Source organism: Plectropomus leopardus, chromosome 7 (assembly GCF_026936395.1).
Source record: "Plectropomus leopardus strain MGB_pleo_1.0 chromosome 7, ASM2693639v1, whole genome shotgun sequence".
NCBI lineage: Eukaryota > Metazoa > Chordata > Actinopteri > Perciformes > Serranidae > Plectropomus > Plectropomus leopardus.
Genome location: NC_142182.1, coordinates 12596442 through 12616055, shown reverse-complemented (window position 1 = coordinate 12616055; position 19614 = coordinate 12596442). Strand labels below are relative to the sequence as shown.

The 19614-nt window shown below is 40.8% G+C and overlaps 1 protein-coding gene across 1 annotated transcript in view; it reads left to right on the top strand.

Annotated features, from left to right (window-relative positions):
• Positions 1 to 19614, top strand: part of znf469 (zinc finger protein 469) — a 225122-nt gene that overhangs the window by 34182 nt on the left and 171326 nt on the right. Inside the window, 1 exon segment of the mRNA XM_042496092.2 lies at positions 6603 to 6712. The gene's annotated coding sequence lies outside the window, so the exon portion shown is untranslated.

Below are 19614 nucleotides of genomic sequence, written 5' to 3'. Positions count from 1 at the left end.
GGAACCACAGTTCTTCTATTGTCCCCCTACTGTCAGTCCAGTGTCGCACTGTCCAACTTTGACTCTCAAGAGAAATTTCTTGGCTTGCATTGGCAGGATTGAAGCTTGTGTTGGCAGGGTTGTACTGGCAGTACACTGGACTGTGAGTTCAAACAGGGGACATATCTCAAAAAACGTTAAGGTGGGCTGTTTAATCTCTTCTAAACAAATCTCCAATAAAACGTCTCCCATTCTCCAGTAAGGTACGGCACCAATACGGTTGGAAATTGATATTTCCCATGTATTTATTGCCCTATCTGTCATCCAGTGTTGCTCTAAAAGGGGCCTCTGTTGTTTCTGAGGTGACCTCTTATGACCTTTCACTCATGACATCATTTCATGAAGCTTCAAATGATTCACTCGAGGCATGTCCTCACTTAAAAAACACACTGTGGAATTTCTGTTACCGGGCCACTACTTTAGCTGATTTCATACCCATGAAGAAAATGCCATTACAGCTGACGAAAGATACATTGCAGTGCATCATACTTGTTTGAGTTTGTATTTTCACTGTAAAGACACGCTGGTATGTTTGTAATAAGCCTAATCCGTCTTCATTTGTGTTTGAACTTGCTGAACTCCATTTGCAGATTCAAGCTCCACTGATTCACACATCAGAAGGCCTGGACGGGTGCCATTCCTAATTCACTCAGCTTTTCCATTCATGGTCCCCATTTTAAGCTGCTTTTATAACATGATCTCAGTTTGGTATAAAAACAATCCTTTTTCACGTTAACATCTGGGCTCTGACGGACCTCTTACTACCTGTCAGAAATGCGGAGTAGTGGAGTGTATATTTTCAGAGATGGGGGTGTGGCACATTCATCTGCCCATGACTATCTGTTGTTTGCCTGTCCTGTCTGGATCAACACAGATGACTTGGCATGTGTATTTGCGTACACGAGCATGTGTTTTCTCTTCCTCACCGATAGGTTAGGCAGCCAGTGTATCTCTGACCCTGACTGCGTTTGTTAAAGCACTTGCATTTGCAGCTGCTGTGAAGGTCACCAGTGAATGCTGGGTGTTGCTTGACCTTGACCAGGGGTGTGTTAAAGCACTCAGAGCTCTTGTTATTTGAGAGCCAAAGGGAAGTGAAGATGTGAAGGAGTGGGGCAGAGTTTAAAGGAAGAAAAAAATGCAGGGAAAGAATATATAAATCAGAGAAAGTGAAAGTGACCTGCTGACTGAGGTCAAAATCCAAGAGAGTGACCTTTTTGTGTTTATTGGCTATCTAAGGACAAAACGTCGGACATATTTGAGAGCGGACTGCAGATGGTAGATCGCCTAATATGTTTGTTTTGGAGTGTTAAAGGAACAATACCATCTCTATTCTCCTACTGATGGAATTTGGAGTCAGGTTGGTGGCTCAGGAAGATCCAATCATTCCATTGTTATCTGGGATGGTGATGTAGTTGTCCTTGAAGACAGAAGGGGGACTGAGTGCACCTGGACACAGTGCTCATTCCACAGCTATAGTCCAGTGGCACGCAGCATTTTTAACAAATATTCCTGGAGCAGCATGACGGCGGCTTACGTAAGAAGTAGCGGCAGAGCTAGCCACAAGGGATGTATACCTGCCAGTGCAAAAATATCCATGCCATAATGGTGAAGGTGGGTGGGTGAGTGAGTGCAGCATTTTTGTCATCTGTCAGATTTTGGAATAACAATCACTGAGGTAAAAATCTTGAGCAGATTCATGCCAGATGATTTTTTTTTTACATGAGGCAGAGCCAGGGAAGTGGAAAGAACAGAGAAATAGACCAATATGGATGGAAGGACTCAACAGGGACATCAATATGTGAGAAAGACTACTGTGGACTGAAGGTCTGTGTAACTGTTGAGCATTAAGAGCGGATTTCCATTTACGCGTCATTCATATGAAGGCCTGGGCAGCCACTCAGGTCTCTGCTGCAGGCCAGTCGAGTGTGTGTTCGGGGTGAATGTCTCGGCACATGGGTGTTAAGTAATGAAGCGGACTCATGGAAAGTGTCAGCACCACTTGCCTCCTTTCTCCAATTGGCTTAAATAGTGACGCACATAAATGTCCATGTATGCAATTAAATCGTGGAATGCCTTTTCAATTACAGTTATTGGTTTTGTTCCTTCCTTTAGTCTTCTGCATGATTTTTGCTGGGACTGTCTGTCACTTTGACTTTATGACTGGTGAACTCGGGGTGCTTTTGGGGGTAACAGAGTGCAGAGGGAGACCAGCTACATTGGAGCTGGATGCCTCATGATGTCACACGTGGGTTTGGCTGGACAATGGACTGAAATCTCACCATCTGACATCATCCGTTCAGGAAAATGAAGTGACAACAACAACAAAGTTTCTTTTGGTTTGATGGGACCCTCCAGATTAATAAACCATCTGTAACTTTGCCCCTATCGAGCCCACAGTCTATCAAGTCATGCCAGCTCTTGCTCTTGGTCGGTCTTAAAACAATGACAGCCCTTTTATATTTAACATGGATGCAAGTCTGGATGTGCAGAAAGTGCTGCCACATGGAAGGGGTTAAAGAGGTCAACCAAAGTCATGGTTGTCATCGAAAACGTCAGTTGCTTTTCTCTGTGAACCCTGTCGTGTCATAAATTAATAACATGCTCATTAAAATGCGGCGTCGAGACAGTTGTGTGGCACATGTACTTATTATGCACATGCATTTATTCAGCGCACACACAAATAAAGGCAGTGTCTGTCACCACATGAATGCAATAAACACCATTTGTCTGCCTCCAATCCTATTGTATGATACAAATCCAAACTGAGTCTGCAGTCATTCTCAGCTCTGTGCTGTAAGTGTTCACAGGCCCGAGCTAAAGCCAGAGGTTTCATTTTTTCTTTTAGAAATGTATGTGCATTAGTGGTGTCACATACATTTCCAACTCCAAGTAAAAGTGCAGCAAGGAACCAAAACTGAACAGCAGTCAAGTAACCTGCTGACAAGCCTCAGTATATGTTTGGAGGCCGTTCCACACATTGACCTGGCTCAGGCCAGTGTAATCTGGATTACTGTCAGCATGGTCTTTGTTGTCAAGGCTGGTGAAAGCGTGGAGAAATCATACTGAGCAGAGAGGTGTCCGCGGGGCCCACTCATTGAGGAAGTAGCGCAGTGCAATCAGTGATATTTAATCGAGCACACGTGCATGTGCATATTTGTAGGTGTTTACCTCGCACATGTCTCCCCATTGACAGTGTGTGGAACTTGACCAACAGTCTCAGGTTTCAAGGCCAAGATTCAAAATAAAGTGTGTGTGTGTTTGTGTGTGTGTGTGTGTCTGTGGTGAACTTTTGGCTCTGTGTGTACATGCACTTGCACAGTTCCTGCTCTGTTTACACAATTAATGTAAGCATAAGCTCATGAAAGTGTGTTCTGTCTCTGGTATCAATAGTTGGTAACACTGACTTCATCAACAGCAACAGCCTGTGGCAAAGTAATAGGTGAAAAGTGAGGACTTGTGGTATCAAAGTCAGGGTGTGTTTTCATTTGATTTGGACACATTTCAATTCATCACGTCTGTCACAAACGAAAAACTTGTATTTACTGAAGAACTACTATATCCATTCCAGCTTTCAGCTTGTAATTACAGAAAGTCTTTTGACAGAGTCGGGTTTATATGCTGGCTTTGTTACAGAGGTCATTCGAGTGACTATGTACAGTGTGTATTTTTTTGTGTAGGACTTCAACCTCTGTCAGTAGTGATTTAGAATAATGTTTTTTGTATGTGAATACTTGCATATTGAAGGCAGTTCCCAAAAAGGAAATGTATATTTTTGAATGTGGATGTGTCATGATGCATGTGTTTTTAAAAAAGAATACACTTTTGAACCCTTTTAGGTCATGTCCCTGGACATTTTTGTGCACCTTTTTTTTAAATGCAGAACAAAATAACAAATCTTCATATTCTGACATCAAAATCCAATAATGTTTTCTTCTTGTAAACAAAATAGGACATGTGCTTACATGAGCTAGTATCAGCCAGTTTCCTCCAATAATATCATGACATCTACCCAAAAATCAATCTGCAACTTTTTGCCGCACAGAGCTAGTTAGCTAGCTAGCAACGGTATGTTATGCAAGTGTGTCTTCATGTGTCCAAAATAGCATGCTCACAGTCTATGGGCTAGAATTTGTTCACTTGAGAAATGCGGTATCTGTGACCGCTCCAGATTATGTGCAAGGCATTTCATAATGGACTGCTTACATGATACTGTCAGGGCCTCACCAACTTTTCAACAATAAAGCCTTGTTTTCATTTACAAACCATGTGGCTGAGGTCTAATTTGTTCATTTATTCACCAAATACATTAATTCAGTAATTTTTCCCTCCTCCTGACATAATGCTGAGTTAGATGTGTGTGGAGCCAGCAGTCCGCTGTAGCTTTCTATCACGCTCATAGATGTGTCATATTAACTATCGTGATAAACTCTGAATTGGCGTACTTTTTAGCGATCCAATCAAATGTGAAGGATTTGATTAAAATCCCTCCTGAGACTGTACATGGATCAAATATCCAGTTTCTCTGGGAAATACATCACAGTACAGAAGCTGAAGATGCTCTTTTATTTCACCGGGACTTCAAAGGTACAGTTCAGCCAACGTCAAAAAAATACACATTTTTTTCCTCTTACCTGTAGTGGTATTTTCTATCTAGATTTATTTGGTGTGAGTTGCTGAGTGTTGGAGATATCTGCAGCAGAGATGTCTGCCCTTTCTTGAATATAATGGAACTAAATGGCACCCAGCTTGTGGTGCTCAAAGTGCCAAAAAATACATTGAAAAACTCATACCGAGTACATTATGTGTCTGTGTGCTCCTGTTTGAGTAAGAGAGAGTGATGAGGGACTTTTGGTGACATATCTAAACACACCTGACAATACAACCTCAGCAGTCACCACCAGTCACCTGCATCTCTCAGACAAACTGAGTGTCAGCCTTTGAAGATTATGACATGCAATGCAATAACACAAATCTTTTTTCCGTGTTGTTATTACAGTTTTCGATGGAGTATTGGGGCTCTGCACATGGAAGCTATTACCCTGAAGGCTTAGGAGTGCTTTTCCATAGAGAGAAACTGGGCCGGAGACCATGTATGCATTATGCCCAGGGGCTTATTTTCCCCTGAAGTCCCTTGTCTTCTTTGTGGCAGAGAGGAAGGCCTGGTTTCCTTTTGAGGCTAACCATAAAGAGTGTGAAACCTGGCCCACAAGAAGTTGTGCATAGTCTATAAAGAAAATGCCGCTTTACAGTCTGTGAAATGAGGTTGCAGTGCAGGATTATTTTATGCATTTAACCCGTACAGAACCCAATTATGTTCCAAACACAAAATAAATATTAAAATGATGGATTTCTACTATAAATGCACTCCTCAACGATTAACAAAAAAACGTTTCAAATGGGATGCCTTATTATGTGTTTTAATTTTAGTCCATAACAATGGAAGAAGAGTCTTCACACAAAAAATGCCTAATAATAAAAACGTCAATTAATGGTCTTAGTAGACCTTTTTTCAGCAACAAATGTGAGGTTATTTATTTTTTATTTTTAATGAATTAAGCCATATCAATGAAAGAAGTGATGCTGTGAAGTACATTACATATATATAACTTTTTGTCATCGTGAATCCAAATATCCTATCCCAGTATTCTCTGAAAACAGTATGTGGAAAACCTCCAGAGGTGAATATTCTGTGAACATAATCGAGAAGATCCATTCTAAGCTGATCGTATCATTAGAAAATCAAATCAGCCCCACAGCGGCCGCAGGTTTGATTCCAACCTCAGCCCTTTGCTGCATGTCCCTCCCTCTCTCTCCCCCTTTCAGGCTTAAACTGTCCTATCTAATAATAATTCAAAAAAAATAAAGAAAATCAAATCAGAACAGTCTTTCCCTATTTGAACTGTATTTCCCTCATTCATTTTCCAGTGAAACTCAGATCCATCTTCCATTCCAGTGGACGGATATTTTTATAAGTTGTAAATCTTTCCTATGTTTTTTTTTTTTTTTTTGGACATGTACAGGTAATATAACATCTGATGTTTACTTTAAAAGGTCTTTAATCACAAATGATGTATTTTTACTACATGATTAATAGACTCAAACCTGCCTTGCTCCTCCTCCTTTTCTCACGGTCAGCCATGCTTGTCACAAAAGGGGGCGTGGCTCCACTGCAGTCCACTTCAGATGACGTAGAACACTGTGATTGGCTTTTTGGCATCTCATCAAATAAGGCTGTGAATTTAGGTTGAGTCAAATGACAATAATCATAGATCTAGACATCCTAGAAAAGTAATTCGAATGGACTCGGGGATCTGAACGGGTTAATGTATCATTCAGAGCTCAGTCAGTGGGACTCAGGTAGACTGCCAGTCCTTCTCCATTATAAAGTCACACTACAGAGGAGTGAAGTCCACTTCTGTCCTTCACTTTCTGTGGTTTATCACATCTTTCCATCCCGAGCTGGACTTCACACTGCACTTGATATCCAGCTTTGCCATGACAGAATATCAGCCATCTCCTCCGTCCCAATTAAGAACCACCTGTGTTCTCTCTTGCCCATCCAGAGACGATCCGCCCAGCTCTGCCCAGCTGCTGGAATCAGTGGTCCAGACTCAGTAAGCCTGTGAAGGAGAGGAGAGTCATAGGAAGCCCATCTGGACTCCATCAGGACTAGGTAAACAGAGCCAGCTCCTACATGGAGCAGTGGGGCCAGGCCTTGGCTCCCACCCACCATCACAAAAGATTCAGGCAATGGCTCAAGATAAAAATGATACACACATTGTCATTAACTCAAACCGTGTGCAAAAATGCAAATCTGCACACAGCTCGCTGCGCCCACTCTAAGCCTTGTGCCATTTTGGTTTAGTCCTCCAGTAAAGCAGAGGAGAACAGAGGAGTTATAAATCTTCTCAAGGCCAGGTCAAGTGTTTTTCTTTAGTTCTTTTTTCTGATCCATTGAAACAGTTTTAATAATGTCTGCTGTTTTACTGGCCTATATCTTTGTGAACTTCCCTATGCACCTACAACACATTAGAAGTGGCTATCCTAACTCTGCCTTAAGTCACAAATGATTAGTGTCAAGGATTCATCAAAGAGAGAGAATCAGATCTATAGTGGGGGACAGTGTGAGAAAGAAAGGTGTTTATTTTTGATAAATGTACTTATTTTGTGCAGTTGAGTCCGGACTATGGAATCTGAAATGGACCTAAAAATATTTATTAAAGACTGTGTGAGATCACATATGATTTTGTCCCCTGCAGTACTGTGTGACATGACCTTTAAACACCCTGTGTGTGTGCGTGTTTGAAGATTGCCTGCACAGTTGATTTAATGCTGCTACCTTGGAATTTCTCTATTGGGTGTCTCCTCTTGGATCTCTGCGGAGCGTACATTAAAGCTGTGAGGTTATATAAAAAGGACGCTGAAGGAGAATGAAGTAAAACAGCAAGTTTCCACGTGTTCGGATTATACCCCTCTTTCTCTTCAAGACTGCAGGCACAAAAACAACAGCCTTGTTCCTTCAGCACATCATCTCCCAGCGGCCAGTCAGCACTGTGTATTTCTTCCTGCTAGCATATATTAGAGTCATCCAGCTTTACTTCATGTTCCAGCATCAACTTTAACTGTTGTGGACCTAACCCGGCCTTGTTGTCGCACACCGCAAGGCCGGATTGTTCCACTGGCACACTGTGAACTCTACACTTCATTACTTTAGTGTTTTATTGACTTGAGATGTTTTCTGTCTTTCAAATAGAGAGATTAACTGTCCCGGCCTTGCGCTCGCTGCACATTTGATCTTTTGTTCGATGTGGCGATCAGCCTTGGAAAGACGACCAATGGCCATAAAGAAACCAACTGTTCTGCGTCCTGCTTCTGGAGAGATTTATTGTAATAATCAGGTTGTAAGCGGTCATGGCCAGGGCAGCTACATATGGAAATACGCAATGGCAATAATGATAATAGGCTGCCTTTATAAACACTGACATTTGGCCTCGTCTGTCATAAAAAAACAACAGGAACCCCCTTGGTCCGTGTTGCAGACATCATCAGCGCTCCACAGTTGGAGATGGAAGATGGTTTGGATTGTAGAGTAGTTCTCATCTGGAGAACGCTGTTTTTTGATGAGCTCCTCCATTGGGAGCCTGCTTCCAGACGTTGGAAACAGTTTGGGGTTAGTGGCTGAAGCATAGCTGGCCTTTACTTGTTCCCCTGCTACATAAGATTTCTGAGTGTGAAGTCAGGCGGCTTTCATTTTCACAGTAATATGTGACTGGAAAACATAACCACTGCAATGGACTGCATGACTTGATTTGAATACAACTGTTCTGGAGTGAAATGTTTGGTCAATTCTCTGCAACCTTACTTAAAGAAATATTTCACTGCTGGAAATATTGTATTTTTTATAAAGCTGGGCTGCCTGATGCAGTAGACAGACAAAAATACTTTTAAAATTGGTGCTACATGACCAGAAAAAACAGAGGGCGAGGGTTGTGGTGTTTGCTTTTAATCCTACAGCTACCAGAATGCACTGCGCCACACTGGACTCATAAATGCTCCTGCTGGTGGGTGATGTGATGTGAGCTTGTCTGTTTTGAATAAGGAAACAATAAGGTAACAAATGATTGAGAATTACAGTAAATGGTGAGCTAAAATATGTATCTGAAAACCACAGTTCTTTTACACATACTACCTACATTATTATGATACAATGCTGGTTGAAATCAGCAAAGTTTCCCTTTAACACGTCTGAAGCCATGTTTGAGTGTGATGGTCCCAGCCCTATGACCAGACAGTAATGCAGATTTTCTGCAATATAAAAAATCTTAGATCACATCTAATGTTTTAAAAATACTCACCTTCTGTTTCATCTGCACTTGGCAGTTATAGCATGATTAAACTTCAACCTCAAAAATCTTCATTTGTTTATCAGTTACCATGTGTTACGTTGAATTTGTGAAGAAAAAGTTTTCCCTGCATGCCTCCATGGTGATAAAAAAATCCAAATAACAAGTAAATTCTTCAAATGAAAGGGCGCCTGTTTAACAACAGCAAAATTATATCAAAACAACCGTTTACAAACTCTCACACAACTCTTCCAGTATTAGTCTCATTTGTATGCAGATTGTGAAAGAGTTTGTAAACTGATGTTTTGACATAGTTTTGCCTTTGTAAAATGTGCCCCCCTATGGCTTTAATTTATCAATAGTTTTCAGATGTTGTTTTTAGATTAGTTGTTCACTATGGCAACATGGGTGAAAAACATACATTTCTTCCCAAATTCAACATACCACGCAAAAATAATTTATATAGAAATGATGATTTGGGTGGAAGTGTTCCTTTAAGCTCAGCGACATATGTTTCAGGTATGGCTGGTGTAAGGCAGCTAAAACATTTGGTTACTGTTCAGGCTGGTTACACCTCATAAAAAATGAATGTTTATTGCAGGTTTGTGACAAGACCCAAACGTGCTTCATGCCTATCCACCATCCCAGCCTCCACTGCTTTAATTCCTGCCTCATAACATAAAGGGCACACTGCCTCCTGCATTGCATGTAATTCGTAGGCATACAGCGCAGATGGTCCTTTCTTAGCCTGTCATTACCTATAGCTGGAAAGATAGATGCTGATTTAAATAAGAGCTAAATTCATACCTGCCTCATCTCCTACTTGGATGCTGGTTTTTACATTAAAACAGGAATTCAGAAAGAGTGCTGACAATCTAGATTATGAGTATATGACGAGGAAAACGTGTGGAAGAGACAAGGAAACAGCGACAGTGAGTGTAAGAGAGATCTTGCTGTGGATGTGTGCATATGTCCATGTGTGTATTTAATTTCTCTGTGCAGTGGGGATCCATTACCTTTAGCAGGGCGAGCATAATGTCGCTTATGAGCACCATGTGTCTGTCTTCCCTGTGTACATGGGAAACGTTTATTAGATCTTGCCTGTTGAAAATGAAGACTGCACCACATGTTGGTCTGTCATTGTTTGAAATTGACCAAAACTGAGTCCGTCAGTTTTACTGTTCGTGAGCATATGAATGTTCACTCCTGCTGTGGGGCAGTCTACACTATACCTGGTGCAAATACACACACACTGCTGGATGTTTTCGGTTTGATGAGGTTGATTATTGATTTTTTATTAAGAGCAGATGCATTGGCTGGGAATGAGTTTGGCTCCACTTCAAGGCAGCTTCAGTAGGATCTGCTTGATTTTGGACATGAAGTGGTTATGTTTCACATGAGGTTAGCACCTTCAGTTAACCCTGCCTTAAAGTGGGTTATTTTATGGCCCTTTAGTCCAACTAAATGGTGCTGTATGAGATGCCAAGAAAAATTCAACCTTCAGTCTGAGCCCTTTTGACCAACTCGGATAAACCCTGACATTTATCAAGACATATGGATCAATAGGTCAATAATTATCTTGTGAGAGTGATGAATAATGGAGCCTTTATTACAGAGCAAGAACTAAGAGAGAGATAAATTTCAGCAGGAGTTTGGCTTTGTTGACAATATATATTTAACCCATTTCAAATAATAACCTGCTTCATTCTAGCAGCAGGTAAACCTCTTATGTGAAAAGCGATAAGTGTTGGAAACCCACCCCATAATTTGAGCACGTAAGTCATCTTAAGTGCACCATAAGCCTCTGTCCCTCACCACATTCCTGTGCCACCCAGACTCCAAATTACTGTAAACTAAACCAAAGCCACACCATGGCAACGGAAGGGTGTCAATTTGGACAGGAAAGAATTTATTTGAACGTGACTAGAGTTTCTCTGGCTCAGCTCCCTGGTGGGGATGTGGAGAGGGTCTGTCTCTGGTTACTCTGTCCCCTGACGTCTATGCCACATGCACCCCAAACAATAGCCGATTCATCCATCTCTCTGTCTGTCTGTGGCAACAGCCAGGGGAGGCCGCCAGGAGTGAAAAACACCTCAACCCTTTCCTATGTGAGAATATATATCTATATCTAGATATACTTATACTTTTTATAAGGTCCTGACCTCACCTGCATGCTGTTATTGACTGGGGGCTAAAGGTTCAGGAACATCCTGAACACAGCAAAATAAGAAGAAAAATAAGGAAATACATGCAGAGGGCAGGGTCTTGCCAAAAAAATACATTTCTACACACTTCCAGTGGGTGATGATTGAGAGAAAATACTTTCTTTGGCTGTTAAATACCAATATTTGACAATTCATTTTGTTTTTCCATTCAAAGTTTAAAAATTTGATCAGGGCACAGCGGCGCGTTCAGTGTGACAGCAGCATTCATGAGATTTAGTAAACAAGCTTATGATGGATAGAAAATGCGGAATATCATTTTTTGCCAACAATAGATTTGAAACAAAAGCCAGAGGCTGTGTGGTATTAAGTCACTGTCAGCTGTAAATTTATCACTTCTAAGCAGAAGAGAGAAAATAATGTATCATACCCTTACATCTAGAAATACACTTACTGGTTGCACCAGACCAGTAGTGGGACCATAACAATCCTATCAACACGATTAGGTGCTGGCCATATGAGAACAAATAAAAGATGATTAAAACTGACCAAAATTATGGGCTACCATTATGGCGCAGGGGTTAAAGTATTGACCGTGATCGGTAATGTCTGGCCTTTGTTCACATTCCACCGCTGACCTTGGTTGCATTTCATCACCTATGTCTCTCCATGCAGTGAAATATACAGATTTTAAATTTGTTAAAAAGAAAGACATTTAATAGCTAAATTACTGTAAATGAGGGAGACAAAGTTGGATTGATGCATCTGTCAGGGTTTCCCATACATTCATTTATTTTATTGGTGGCCAGCCACAATATCAACGTTGCCCACCACATATTGATTTTCTATTTCTTGAGCTGCACTCCCCGCTCTAGCTCTCCTTCAAAAACGCATTGACAGCGTAATGGACCCGTATATCATTTCTTTAACCTACTTTAATGAGAATGATGATGAAATCAGCTGCAAGTTCATGGAATCCAGGTTCACGTGGGTCCCTGAAAGTTTCGCAGCTACAGTAGCATGAATTTAATTAATATACTGTTCATCAGACCACACACGAGACAAGAATTAGCAAGCTAGAGCACCCTGCGGCAGCACTGGGTCTAATAAGTGTAAAAAAGTTATGAGTATCACCTACAGTCTCCCTCTGAGTGCCTGGCATGACCTTAGCTGACTGATTCTTATCAGTCTCATATTTCTGTGTCTCTGCTCTCAGAAATATCTGGGAGGCCCTGCGATGGAGCTGTGACCCAAAATGTCATGCCCTTCAGACAAGGAAACCAGCTAGGTTTGTTATTTCTTTCCCCGCTACCTACTGGCATGACACACAGTGAAGTTGTTTTTTACTCTGGCAGCATAGAGAAGTAATTGATTCGCAGCATCTCGCGCGGACACAAACTGTAGGCTCTGTAGACGCCGGGGCAGCTGACTCAGGTCACACTCCAGAATAATAAAACCACAGTTGGGTGATGTGTGTGAACCTTACTGGACAGTCCCCCTTTTTTCTGTATTCTTCCCTCCCCTAATTTCTCCTCCTCAGCCCAGGTCAGAGAGCAGAGGGCCCCAGAGTTCCCCAGTAGGCCTCTCTTACTGGTCCCACTCTGAATGGATGTCTGTTCCCTGACATCTCCGTCTCTCATCACCACCCCATCAATCCCATGCCTCTGTAACCATCCCTGCAGAGACAGGGCTCCACTTTGTCCCAAAACCCACCCCACTAACCCACTAGTCCCCCTGCCGCATAGCCCCCCACTGTGCATGTGGCGTGACAGCTACCTGACAGCAGAGGCCCCTCAGTGACAGAAATTTTAGCCAAAGCCTCACTCTATCCCCCAATGCATCAAAATACCACAGCTAGAAGCATCAGCATCCCCCAGCATATCCAAATACCACGTGTCTGTCCAAGAGTGAGACACCATCCCCCGCTCTGTATATCCATAATGAAGTCCCTCTACCTTGCTTTCATCCACATCAAGGTCCCCTGACCCAGTAAACGCCTGCAGGATCAAGGTCTCCTCGGGGAATGGAGGTGGATGTTATCATAGCATTCCAGCCCATGTGAAAGTATGCCAATTAGCATAGCTGGAGAATGTTGTTTTGCTAGCCTCTTTCACTAAACCCCCACCCCAATGGCAGGCGGAGCCCATGTGGCAGGCTCTTTAGCTGTCACTGGAATTGCCATTGATGCTGAAAATTGATATTTTCTGTTGCAGCTGCTCGTGAATTTATTACACAGTATGGAAGAGTATAAATCCTTCAGTAGGTGGCATTTCACCAATCCTGTCATTGTCAAATATGAACGGTATGCCTCAACAACAATTCCAGTCTTATAGTTCTGCAATAGCTTTTCCCGGTGCTCCCTGGATCTGCTGTTGGTGCTCACAATGCAGTGATGTCAGTCGACTGGTGGGATGCTTTGATAGTAAATGGATCTGGCTAGCTGAATACACTGAATGCACTGTGTGTGTGTGTGTGTGTGTGTGTGTGTGTGTGTGTGTGTGTGTGTGTGTGTGTGTGTGTGTGTGTGTGTGTGTGTGTGTGTGTGTGTGTGTGTGTGTGTGTGTGTTCACTTTTTTCATACTCCAGCTCTCACTTGTACGTTCCAGACAGGTTTATTGGGTGTTTGCACTGCAGAGTAAACATTAACTCTGATGCCTGTTTGTGTATTTTTCCTGCTGTCTCCTCTGAGAGAAGCAGGCAGTTGAGACAAAAACGAATTTTTCAGACAATCCGCAATGGTGTCGGTCAGACATCCTGCTAAAATAAGGGCATCATAGTTCATTCATAGGGATGATGCTTTTTTTTAAAAAATGAGGGGTTCACAGGACTGTTGATAATTAGTGTAATGCAGTATGACTATGCTCAGTTAAAAATAATACATTAACACCTTGTCTACATGTATACAGACATATTTTTAGAATATATATCAGATATTTTCTCCCTCTGTTTTAAGAAACATTCTATGCATATGACCTTCGTTTTACAAAATGTCTTTGTCCACACTAGAATGCTGAGATGGACCAAATAACACACACACACAGCAGACTCCTCCGTTTGTCCGTGAAGTGGTGTAGCATTACTAAGTTCAAGTCTAAATTGTTTATTAGACCAAGCAGTGGTAACACAATGTAAACAAACTGGTAAGTTAGTCCACTGCTGTGATTGTTTTTGACACGTGCTCTTTACACAAGTCAATAATGGGTATGCACTAATTGAGGAAATGTCTTTGTTTTCCAAGTGCACCATTTTATGTGTCCACATGGATACAAAGTAACCAGAGTTTTGAAAAAGATGCAGCTCAGAGAGCATTTTAAAAATGTCTGGTTTAGTGAGCTTAAACTCAGTGTGCGTGCAGATGAGAGGCCAAAACATACAGCAAAATATCTGTTTACAAAAATGCTGTAAAAATGTGTAGATGGGGCGCACTGTATATATATTGGACAGTGTGATTAGAATGATAATTAAGTCCTTTAACCTGGCATTGTGGTTGTAAATCAATGACCTACAACATAGCACAGGACATAGCAATAAACTGCCAACTATTTTGTTAATTGATTAACCATTTCAGTGATTTTTTAACCTAAACTGTCATACATTTGCTGGTTTCAGCTTCTTAAATGTGAGAATTTGCTTCTTTTCTTTGTCATTTATAATAGTACATAAAGAATCTTTGGGTTTTGGACTGTTGGTTGGACAAAAGAAGCAATTCAGAGACATCACTTTGACATAAATTTAAAAAAATAAATAATAATTTATAGACTAAATGATTAATCAATTTAATGTGTAAATCTGCCGAAAAAAAGCTATTCAAAGACATCACTTTGACATAAATTAAAAAAAAAAAAAATTTATAGACTAAATGATTAATTGATTTAATGTGTAAATCTGCAGAAAAAAAAGCAACTCAAAGACGTCACTTTGGACTCTTTCAATTTTTCAAAATATAGACTAAATGCTTTATCGATTTAATGTGACAAGAGATTTGCAGAATATTTGATAATAAAAAAAAAAACAATTTTGGTTGCAGCCCTAGTTATCTCCAAGATGTCACTAAACTCTGGAGCTCTGTCCGACATGTCACTGCTCTAGTTTGGTAAAAGTTTGGTCAAATCTGATATAAACACTCACTGTAGAAACACAGACGACAAAGAGCCATTGTAGTATTCATGCTGCATAAAACATTTCAAAACAAAGATGGCATTGCTGAAACAAAATGGAAGAATGTACTTCATAAGCGAATGAATGAGTGAATGGCGTAAATCCCATTAAACTTTTGACTTCACAGCCACCATTTTTTCTGTTGTTGAGACTGCAGAGATTTAAACGAAGAGGCAGAGAAAGTGGAATCCACAATGTGCACTAGACCTCTACTCAACCACATGCCCTAACCTCAAACAATGCGCTGTAACTCAAAAGCATTGTTTGAGACATGAGGCACACTCTTAAAGCTGGCTCCGGGTCCAAGCCTGACCACGATACCAAATGCCTCCAGCTCCCTCAGACATACAGTACATGCCTCTGTGCAGTTCCAACACACACTCTTCCTACAGCAAATAACCACTTGAGTACATTTGCAGTGTACTTTGACTCTAACCAGAACTTCTCTTTTTCTCCACTTTCCATTGAATACTCCTCCTGTACGCAGAATAAAAACAGGCATTCCCGTCTCATAGGGCTTTAATGTGTTATTGTAGACAAACCTTGTCATAAATTACATTTCTTGGCAGGACGAGATGTAACTAAAAAGGAGCCTCCACTTTTAATGTTATTTTTTATGTTTCAGTGCCTGACAAACAGTTCTGACTTGGCGGAGTAAGTCATTATGTCCAGTGGCCAGGAGAGGGCCGGAAGGGGTTAGAGGAGGGATGACGGGTGAGCGGGTGTTTGCCGCGTCGGGTTGGAATAGCGATCTGACTTGCCAAAGAGTGCCGTGGTCCAACAAGAATACGATACCACTGCTCTCTATAAATCAATGGGCTTGCTGGTTTGGACCGCAAGTCCACAGCCTAATGATTTATTGGTAAGTAGCACTACAACTAAGTATTTTAGAGTGAGATCATAGACGTCTGTGTCTACAACTCTTTCATTCAATTTTACATGTTTAAGCGTTAATCATAGGCAGGTAAGAAGTTGTTATGTGTCTGGATTTTCATTCATTTTATCTCCGATTCATCAGGGACTTGGGGTTTTCTGTAGGTTCCTGGCTTCTCTAGTTCTATTGGTGGAAGGACATGTGATAGGATAGGTTGTGGTGTGGCTGTGTTTGGCGCTTGTGTTTCTTCACAGACTGCTGCAGTGTTTTTGTTCCTGCAGAAGTGTGATTTGGCCTCAGGCTGTCATGACTACTGGTTTTAAGTGAGACCTCGGTTTGGATTACAGCATGATCTTGATTTAGGATCTTGATGCTTCCTGCAGATTCACCGTGCACATAAACAGATCATAAGAGTGGATATTTCCGTTTAAAGACTCTTGAATCTGCTATATATCACACAAGGATGACTCCAGATTTTTGTTTTGACTTGCACATCTCACAAGTTTGCAATTTGATTGAACATGATAATCATGTCGCTGGAGGATATAAAGAATGTTGACGTCATCGTCTGCGTTGTGGTTGAGTGAAAGAAATAAATGAGGCTTGAAGTATTGTGTTGGGAAAAAAAAAACTTTTCTCCTAATGTGAATTTGTTTTTCCCTCTATGGCTTAGATTCATAGGCATAATCGTCATTGATGGTGTTTTCACATAAATTTTTAGTCAGGACCGTTGCCTATAGAGGGATAGTTTAATGGGTTTCAGTATGTATTTAAACAGGCTTTAATAATGCCAACAAATGTGAAATCATCACCTCTACTGGGTGATAAATCAGCATGGCTTGATAACCCTGCAGCGAAGCAAAGACTGAATAACCTCATTTTACCCCATGGGTGAAAAATAAAGCTTCTTATCATAATTAACATGGATTATTTGGTGTAAGATGTATAATAGGGTCTTTCTGTCAAAAGAATAGCCTGGAGTTTCACTTATAATGGCTTTCTTTTTTTCTTATCGATCGGCAACCCTAACTCCACATATTTAGAGCTTCGCTCTCAGTCTGCTTACAATTATGCTCGTAAGCTCTAAAGAAATACTTGCATGTTAGCTGTGCAATGAAGCAGTGTTAAAGACTTGTGGGTCACTACTAGGTCTTGGAACGTGTGTTCCCGATGCAGGTGGGGACTGCAGCACACCAGGGTCGTCTACTCAGATGAATAATAATTCAGAAAAAGAGCTTGAGTCTGACCTAATTAGAAACAGAAATAACAATATGTCATTGCTGGTTTAGTCATGGTTTCAGCAAGTTCAGTGAGGACTGGAATCATCCAGTTAAATCTTAGTCCAACCTTGGGATCACTTGAAGAGGATTTGGTTTTTTATCATGGCTCCTGTTCAGGTCGACACTCCTCACATGCACTTGTGACAGGGATTTTTAAGAGACAAAACTGAAACCCAACACCCTGAGTGGCTTTAAAGTGTCGACAAGGGTTCAGGCTGTGCACTCACTGTAATCCCTTATGTAAAACCTTGGCTCTTAGAGTGTACCCAAACATTAGCTCCTAAACTTGTTGGCAGAATGGCATGTTGTGAGTGCCTGTGTGAGTGTAAAGACTGCATGGTTTTGTGTATTTGTGTGCACATTCGGAGATAAAGGGATAGCAACAGAATAAAGAAATGTGTGCGCCAGAAGAAAATGTGGCATTAATCAAGGAACTTGCTTAGTGAGCGATGGTCTGCTTTTCATTGCCCCTCCAAATTCTCTGTCTCTAATCACCTTTCTGTCTTTATATAAAGCTGTGACTAAAACCAACCATCATAAGGGTGTCTGGGTTTACAGGACACATGACAGCCAAAATTCAGCTCCAAGACTTGAAGCCAAAACCATTCACTTATTTTACTTGAAGCTATTGAACCACTCCATCGACCCACTCTTAGTAAATATTCATTTTCTTCAAGTGTGGTCTGAAGTTGTGAAACACGCTGATAATCTTGTATGTTTGTGGCTTTGTGTGAGTAGCAAATATCGTTTTAAAGCCAAGGCAGACTTTTCATTTTAAGTTTGGCTATTGCATTGTTTGACATATTAGTGCACCTACAGTACCATGGAAATTGGGGTGACATCCATAAAATCATACTTGTGTATTGTAACTGATTTAGATAACTCAGTGAGAAGTGGTTTGTTGGATGCACTACTAAAAACAGTTCATTTGGATAGTTTAATGTTTACACTCAGCAAACTGTCAAGTGATGAAAATTGGATGTCCATCAAAATGTTAATTGCCTGTTTTGTGCATCACAACAGCTTGTGTTACTTGATCCTTATAAACCTGTAGAGAAATTTTATGTTTTTTATATTTATGTTATTTTATATTTTTTATTTTTGTTGTATGGGGATTACAATGGCTTGTCATGCAATTAGCTGTTGTTGCTTTGCTGCAACTATAAAATGGAATACAAGATAAATGTATCAAAAGCATTGAGGATTTCTCTGTTAACAGTAATGCATAGCTTTGCAGAGGTTTTTTATTGGAGCAGATTGGTGCTTAGTGTTTGTTTTATAATGTTTTCAGACTGAAGGTATCATATTCTTAGAGGAAGCAATAAACAGTGTCTTGCATTTTAGCATTGTATCCACACAGAGGGCACAGTCATCTGCAAAGCGGAGAACGAGTTTGTTGAAACTGAGGTTCTCACGATGTGCAGGTATGTGATATATTCATATTATGCCTGAGAAGTTGCAAGTTGAGATGGGCTGGATAGATCCTCCATGCAAACAAGACATGGCTCCAGTTGTTAGGGGAAAGCATCCAATTGACCGTCCAAGGCTGTGGTTTATAGTAAAGTTCAATGAAGTCCCTGGCAATTGCTGTTGACAAATGAAAGAAGCAAGGCTGTGATTGAGTGATTCGTTGCATCGAGACAAAAGACGGTGAAGTGATGAAGAGGCGAGCAGCCAGAAAAGCAAGAACTGCTAGCACCCTTTCGGATCCCAGTAGTTTTGGTCTCACATGTGAGAACTGCAAGAGCTCCTCTTGAACTAAAATTGGTGTTGTCAGTCATGTCAGAACATGTCAATAACCAAACCAAAAATGTCTTGGGGTGCGTTCTGAATCGCATACTGATTCTTTTTCACTTTTAGTAGGAACTACAGCTGCCCTGACATTATATATATTGTTGCATGCAGTATGCACACAAGGGGAGGACATACTACTTCATAACACCGCCCCCTGAACTTTATTGACATATATGTTGCCATGGAGGTAGAAAAAAAAGCCATTTGCCAAAATTGCCAGAAACTTAGGTTAACCCTGCAAGCCCTGCTGTTGTTACTTTGCAATTTTCTTTTAACTTTTAAGTTATGACTGAATACACTGTAGATTCTAACATTTTATACTTATTAAATCAGCTTACATATGCATCTTACATTGTTTTTTTGTTGTTGTTGTTTTAACTTTTTATTGTTGGTCATCCATGATTATTTTGTTCACTTAAGCAAATTTTTTTTCTGCGTATTATTACCTTTTGACTTGTTATTAG